Source organism: Cyanistes caeruleus, chromosome Z, assembly GCF_971803275.1.
Source record: "Cyanistes caeruleus chromosome Z, bCyaCae1.hap1.1, whole genome shotgun sequence".
In the NCBI taxonomy this organism is placed as follows: domain Eukaryota; kingdom Metazoa; phylum Chordata; class Aves; order Passeriformes; family Paridae; genus Cyanistes; species Cyanistes caeruleus.
This window is the reverse complement of record NC_141732.1, coordinates 12,220,989-12,228,708: the sequence shown is the minus strand read 5'-3', so window position 1 is coordinate 12,228,708 and position 7,720 is coordinate 12,220,989. Positions and strand designations below refer to the sequence as shown.

The following is a 7,720-nucleotide window of genomic DNA, read 5'->3' as shown; positions in this document are numbered from 1 at the left end:
AAAACCACTGATGTGGACATTCCTTATTTGGTGCCTGTCAGAAAAGACAAAACAGACTTGCATTAGATAGGAGATAAACATAGATAAAACAACCCCTGCTCCTAGAAGTTCTTATCTGCATGAGAAATTATTGGTACACAAGTCTTTCCTGGTAAATGAGTTAAGACCAAGTAAAAAAGTATTTGTATATCTGTAAAGTATTGCTGTGAATTCACAAGCTGGCAAGGGAAGAGAAAAACAGGATACAGGACACTATTTTCACATGAACAATAAATGAGAAAGAGTTCATATAGATCTCATGAATAGATGTACATGTCTGATACCTAGATACATCAGTTGTATGTATGTAAATATTCTAAATACTCATAGATTATTACTCATAGAATATCATAGATATTCTAAATACTCATAGATTATTCTAAATACTCATAGATTCATGTCATTTATGCTTATAGAAATAGAGGCTTATAAATTCTTAAATGTCCTCATCATAAAATAAAAGAAAAAACTACCTTTTAAACATCACTGTTTGGATTTTTGTATATTTGTTGTAAAGGTACACTTTCTTATAAGCCCTGTTTGTTACTGATAAATAGTGATAAATATTTGTTATTGATACCCAAAACATGATCTGAGCTGTTGTAGTTTAAGGGCTTGCGATCTGAAGATTTCAGAATGTAATGGAAAGTTAGCAAAAACCCCTCTCTGTTAGGATAGTAAAACCTTCTGTAATTAGGCAATAGCACTTAAGTGTGACGTGAGCAGATGGGAGTAACACAATGACCCTAGGTTATAAAAGGTCAAATTCTCCTGCAATAATCGCCATTGCTTCGCCATCCATCACTTTGATGCCTTGTGGGTAGATTGGCCAGGGTGGCCAGGGCGGGAGGCCACGGTGCTGGCTTCTGAATTGGGGTGTTTGCCTTGCTTGGAAAACATAAAATTGGTGCCAGAAACCCGGGAGGAAAAGCGGGAAAAAACCCAGAGAGCGAGGAATCCCTGAAGTTAAAAAAAACCCAACAAAACAGAAGCAGCGACCAGGAGAGCTGGTGATCCTGGTGAGGGAGACGTCCCTGCATCTTGAACGAAGATGGAATCACTGATAAAGGTGAGATTGCAATTAAGTTGTAAACCTAATTTGCTTGTTATTGCAAGACTTTGGGTTGTTATAGTTGTAAATATGCTTGTAAAGCTTATCCACCCTAAGGTGTGGGACGGATGTGCTAAAATCCTTGCTGAACAAATTTGGGAAATGACAAGGAACTGTTTGCTGGCTACCCTGAAATTCAGGGTCAGAGCTTTACAGCTTCCAGACAACAGCAGCCCAGCAGAGCCAAAGCGGGGTCGGGAGTCCCCTTGGTCCCAAAATTCTTGTGTGCTCTGGGAGAAACAACAGAAAGCAAGAGACTTTTGGAAAAAGTTAACAGAAAAAGCCAGGAGTGCCCTGGGAAAAGCCCAGAGAGAAACATTTTCCCTGGTGTCTAAAAATGGTGTTGAACAAAAAGACATACAGTGAGAAAGTATCTTAAGTAAAAACAAAGAACAAAGGCTGGCATTGAAAGAGGAACGTGGTCGGGGAGTTAGGAAAGATAAGGAATGTGTGAAGGACAGTGGAGCATGGATACAAAGGCACAGAGACTGGAATGCAAAGAGAAGAAGGGGGAGCAAAAAGCGGAGGGAAAGGTGGAGTAATAGGCAGAGTAGAAGGTGGAACAAAAGGCATGGAGAACCAGGAGGGAGGGAATAGCCTGCCCACAGAGGGGTAGGAAGGGCTGGAGCCCACGAAAAAGGCATGGCAAACAGGAGGTAGCCGACCAGTTGAGTTCTGAGTTTGACCAAGACACGAGCGGTTCATAACCCCCTGTCCCCCACACTCCCTCTCTGAGAAGAAGCCCTGAGATAATAACCAGTTTGTTACAAAGTCATGATTTATTGAGTTTTTAAAAGGTGTTTATGTCCCCTTTTGGAGTTAATTTTGTGTTTTAAGTAATTATGAATTTATGCAATTGCAGTTTTTAGGATTTTACTAGAGAAATTATTGTGGTTCTTTGAAAGTTTAAAAAGAGTTTAAAGTGTTTAACAGAAGTTGCCTTGCAATAATTGGTTTTAGAACCCAAGGTTAAAATATGGTGTGATTTACAGCTTCTAAGAAAACCTTCCAATTAATGTTATCTACAGAAGAGATTTGTGGTTTAAAAAATAATTAGTTAAGGGAACTTTACTGTGCAAAACAAAGTTAAGTTAAAGTATATATTATCTATTTGCTTGTTTTTTCCACAATTTTAATCAGGTAATTTCAATGTGAATCTTTTTGTTATATAAAACACATATAACTGCATATATATCAATTTGGATTTTGGATTTTAGTTTAAAAATTAGACTTGATGTTTTTGAAAAGTGCTACAAAAGCTAAATGACAACTTGCCCAATCCTGTGTTGTTGTGGCTTTTTTTTTTTCTGGAGAGGCTGCACTTTGGAATCTTAGCTAATTTGAGCATATACTAGGCAAATTCTTGTTGTGAATGAGTGTTTTTGGTAACATTTGCAGTTATTGTGAGTTATTCTCAAAGCTAGATAACATGGAATTGTGATGTATTTGTTACATTTTTATAATCTTTATAGTGAATCCATGTTACTGTTGACTTAAATGTTTTTTAGTTAAGCTGTATAACTTAGATATTCTCTTAAACTTTTGTTACTTCCTTTTGTTATAAATAATTATTGTTAAGTTTAAATTTTGTTTAATTTAAATTGTTTTATGTTTTATTGGAAACACTTGTCTAAATTGCAAAGTATAGTTATTTTTCTAGAGATATGAAGACAGCTACAACTGAAACAACTGTGATAAACCACTGATGAACACCTGCTTGTAGACAGAAATGAATGCTGTTCTGTGACACCCTTGATTTCATCGAGAGCTCTATTGGTCATTCCAATCTTTGCAGATTTTTTTTGTTATAGCTTTCTTATTTTTCAGTGTTTCCAGAATTTTAGTAAGATGTACCATTGCTAAAGATTAGCTGCCATGGAAGACGCTTCAAATTAAACCAACTGCTGAATGATTTAATTGGTCTGGTACCTAAGGTTTTTAATTATTTGCTTTGTACAAATGCATTTTAACAGTTTGCTGTGCTGTAAGCATCTCATAGCTGTTGCTATTGAAAACCTTGTTTTAAAAATAAGTTAAGAGGCATCTTTCCAGTTTAAAGTCTAAGGCCCTGGCCAAGTATTAATTTTACCTGGACAGAATGTTTATCAACAGATCCAGATGTTCTTGTACCAAATCAGTATTTGAGTCATTTTTTAACTCAACAATTTGACCCTATTAATATGACAGCTGGATCAATTTTGAAGTGAGCTTGGAGAATCATTTCTGGATTGATTGTCCAATCCTTCACTGATAATTTTTGGTTTTGTTTGTTTATTAACTATGAGATGCTGGTGCAGTGTTTTAATAATTAACAGTACTTTTATATTAATTGATTTTCAACTGCTGTAAGTTCTTACTAATTGTATATAAGGTTTTTTGTTAATGTTGAACAGAAATACATTTCATTTTTATCTTTTTAAGAAAAGGGGGGAAATTGATACCCTAAAAGTAATTTGATTAGTGTAATTCATTAACTTCAAAGAGAGAAGTGCCTGTGTTTTGTTGGCAGGTTCAGAAAGGTCACCTGTCCATCTGACCAGGCTGTCTGCCTCTGAACACACGAGATCCAGTGAACAGAGAAGTCACCACACAGCCTTGGTACTCCAGACATGGATCAGAAGTGGAGCTGTCAGGACACAGTTGTGTCTGAACACTGTACAGGCAGTTGCCAACAAAATTTTATGTTGTTATTATGATGTTGTGTCTCTATCAATTTTTCAGGTATCCTTTGTTTTAAGATTTAGAAGGGTTTGAAGAACAACTTGAACATCAAAGCCCTCAGTCACCAATCAGCTGCCAGCTGACATCACGAGAGCAGTGAACATTCCAAAACTGAATTGTGTTGGAGAAATTCTGTAAAAGATTTGAGAAGTGTAGAGACTCCATCTAACTATATACAAAGCAAATTGTAATTGTGTGTTTATTCTTTTAGCAAATTGCTTTCACGCTTAGATTACATATATACCAGAGCACTTGTTTTAAAAGTAGTTAGACAATAGTTTAAGATAAAGTGTTTAGCCTGTGTAGGAATTGTTACGTTAGTATAAAGTATAAGTATTTTCCTTTAAGAGGTAGTGTAAGCATCTTTGAAAGTCCATTTAACGTTAAAGTTTTAGTTGTGAGTTTGTAAGCATAGTGTTATTTACATGGTAAACTGTTTATAGTAATTGTGCTGTTTATAGTTATAACACCTGAAGCAGTGAGCCCCAGTTTTGTGGTACAGGCTGAGAACCCATGATTTAATAGTCTAGCCCTTGCATTTATACCCAAGCTTTAACTCCTCTGTTGACTTTTGTGTATTAGCTGTTATCATCCCCAGAGTCCTATACCAGCTGGATGAAGAGTTGAGCCTGCAAGTGGAAAGACTCACCCGACTTCAGAAAGAGAAGTAGTGACAGGTGTAACCACAGCGATGCTGCTTAACCTGAAAGCAACTGGTGCTGCCACAGGTGTCTCTGCCATCGTGACCCAACAACAGAGACTGTTTTAGCTATCCATATCCTTTCTAGAAAAATCAGTCTCCTCACTCTCTGAAGTTGTTTTGCAGAACAAGTGAAGTCTCGACCTTCTATTCATGCAGCAAGGAGGCCTCTGCATCGCCCTGAAAGAAGAGTGCTGCTTCTACGCCGACCACACCGGAGTCGTGAGAGACACCATGGCAGAGCTACGAGACAGACTGTCTCAACAGAAAGCAGAGAGAGAAGCCCAGCAAAACTGGTTCCAATCCTGGTTTAACCAATCTCCGTGGCTGACCACCCTGGTGTCTACCCTGATTGTACCAGTTGTGATGATTTTACTCGTGCTAATCTTTGGACCATGTGTTTTAAATAAGCTTGTGTCCTTTGTTAAAAGCCGACTAGAAAAAATTAACATTTTGTTTATAGAAAGGCAACAAATGCTTTAAAGTATACTTAGTTATTGCATGTGTGTCATATTTACTAATGAAAACTGTAGTATCTATTTTATAAGCTTTTAGTTTTTAGTTAAGTATTTTATATTTTACTCAATTTTATATTATCCATTTTTAATACTTTAATATTTTAGCAAATTAGTTATTCATAAAGAGGGGGGAATATGTTGTAGTTTAAGGGCTTGCGATCTGAAGATTTCAATTGTAGATTTAAAAAGATTTAAATGTAATGGAAAGTTAGCAAAAACCCCTCTCTGTTAGGATAGTAAAACCTTCTGTAATTAGCCAATAGCACTTAAGTGTGACGTGAGCAGATGGGAGTAACACAATGACCCTAGGTTATAAAAGGTCAAATTCTCCTGCAATAATCACCATTGCTTCGCCATCCATCACATTGATGTCTTGTGGGTAGATTGGCCAGTGTGACCAGGGCGGGAGGCCACGGTGCTGGCTTCTGAATTGGGGTGTTTGCCTTGCTTGGAAAACCTACACTGAGCATGGATCTTTCTGTAAACAAAATATTTTATGTAATTAGTAGAAGAGTGTAGTCTCATTAGAAGGTTAAGGATCGTCATTGATGTGGCTCTAGAATAAGGAGCAACGAGGGCTGTTGGTTCAGGAGTGATGCAAACTCCTTAGGAATGAGAAGAGGAAAGTGAGGAGAATGATTTACCATTTATGTGAGAGAGCAGCTGTGTTGAGATGAAAAACAAGGAATAAGACCACCATGCTTTGAGAAGATTTATTGCTCAAGCAGCCAGATAAATGTCAGTCTGAAGGCATGAGATTTAGAGCAGGAACAAGTCAGCCATAGCTCAAGGTAGTCACGGGTTTCTCCTTCACACAGCACTATATAATATTTTGGTCCAATAGATAGCTGACATGAAACTTGTTTCTACTTATTAACCTATCACCTTTGCTTAATTTTGCCTCACTGCACCTGTCTCTTAGCCAATAAGCTGACAGGTCATGTACTCATACACACACCTCTGTTTTAGTTTTTAGATCTCTATCTTACTCTATAAATCACATTATTACAGTTCAAACTTCAAACTATTTTACTTATTATAATTTCTTACTCAAAATGTATTCTTACTTACAACTCTAGAGACATAAATTTATAATGTTTCTACCCAATGTCTGTGTACCTTCATCATTACATTAACTCAAGCTCTTTCTAAGGCTGCAGATTGAACCTTTCAGCATTTCCCACACAGCTGGAGTGCATGGACCTGAGTCCAGGAAAGAGTAAGGAGCCAGATGGGAACTTGTAGATGGATGAAGGTCAGAAGGTGGACCAGCATGGTTGCTTTGCTCTGGGTATCTGCTACAGACCTCCTGAGCAGGAAGAAGTAGTAGCTGAGGCCTTCTTCAGATGACTGGCAGAAACATCACATTTACAGGTCCTGGCATTATGGGAGACTTCAGCCACCCTGATATCTTTTAGAGGGACAAAATAAAAGGGTTCAGGTAGTCTTGGAGATTTCCTAGAACATGTGGATGATGGGTGATTGAGGAGCCAAGAAGGCAGGGTGCTCTGCTGGTCCTGCTACTTATGAGCAAGGAAGAACTGGTCATGGATGTGAAAGTCAGGGGCAGCCTTGGCTACAGTGACCATAAGAGTCATGATCTTAAAAGTGAAAGGAGTGCACAAAGCCCAACAACAGTTCTGTGTTCCAGGAGGGCACCTTTTGTCTCCTTCAGATATATGGCTGGAAGAATCCCATGGGATACATCCTTGGAGAGGATGAGTCTGGATAAACCACAGGCCAGTCCTGTACCTCCAGTCCTTGAGATGGTGATGAAGAAAATTTCTTCTTAAACCATTTGCATGGTGATAACACTAAGTGAAAACAAAGATATAGTGCTGTGAAGCGCCTCTAAATAATGATTAGAATGATTTATTTCCCCCTTTCTCCCATCAGAGCCTTACAGGCAGTGTCCTTACTGATTTTAATTTGGATGGTCTAGGATGCTTTCTAGAATATTCTGGAGAATACTGATTGTATCACTGCTTGATGAAAACCTACTGACCCTGCTAACCTTTGTCATCCCAGTCACATAGCAGCTGTTCATTCACAGGTCAAGGGGAAAATTCAGTGTCCTCAAGAGAAAACCTGTATAGTATCTTTCTTTTTATATTTTCTCCGTCTTTCTATATGATATATATGTGTACATCTTGGAAAACTACTTCAGCTATTTTCTTGTCTGCTCTGTACTTCTGTATTTTTTCCCCCTGTGTAGGAATGGGAACATTGTTGCATTTGGGGGACATGATGGGGAGATTCATAATATGATAATATGATTCATATTAACCTAAGATAAATGTGACTCTGCAGATGTAGCTCTGACTCAATTGTGACAAGTCCCTCTAATTTCTCATGGTTTTTGGTGGAAGAATTAACAATGACAGTAGGTGTGACTACATTTTGATTTATGGTATTTACTGTTGTTTGTGGAAAGAGGGTCAAAAGGGAAACTTTGACTATTTTAATTATGACCTTGTCACAGGTGCTTCAGAAAGGTGGTAAAAGAATGGAGGGACCAAAAAATAAAGCAGGTCATATGCTCTTGAACCCTTGACTTTCAGCAGCTGCATTTTAAAGGCTGCCGTTCCATTTTGCTGCTATGTCTGTGCGACCTCTCCGCTATATGTGCAA

The 7,720-nt window shown here is 37.9% G+C and overlaps 1 long non-coding RNA gene across 1 annotated transcript; it reads left to right on the top strand.

Annotated features, from left to right (window-relative positions):
* The first annotated feature begins 791 nt into the window (after positions 1–791).
* LOC147648103 (uncharacterized) lies at positions 792–7,487 on the top strand. The gene is made up of 2 exons (XR_015280216.1): positions 792–1,108; positions 3,660–7,487. It is a non-coding gene; the product is annotated as an uncharacterized LOC147648103 (long non-coding RNA).
* Positions 7,488–7,720: the final 233 nt, after the last annotated feature.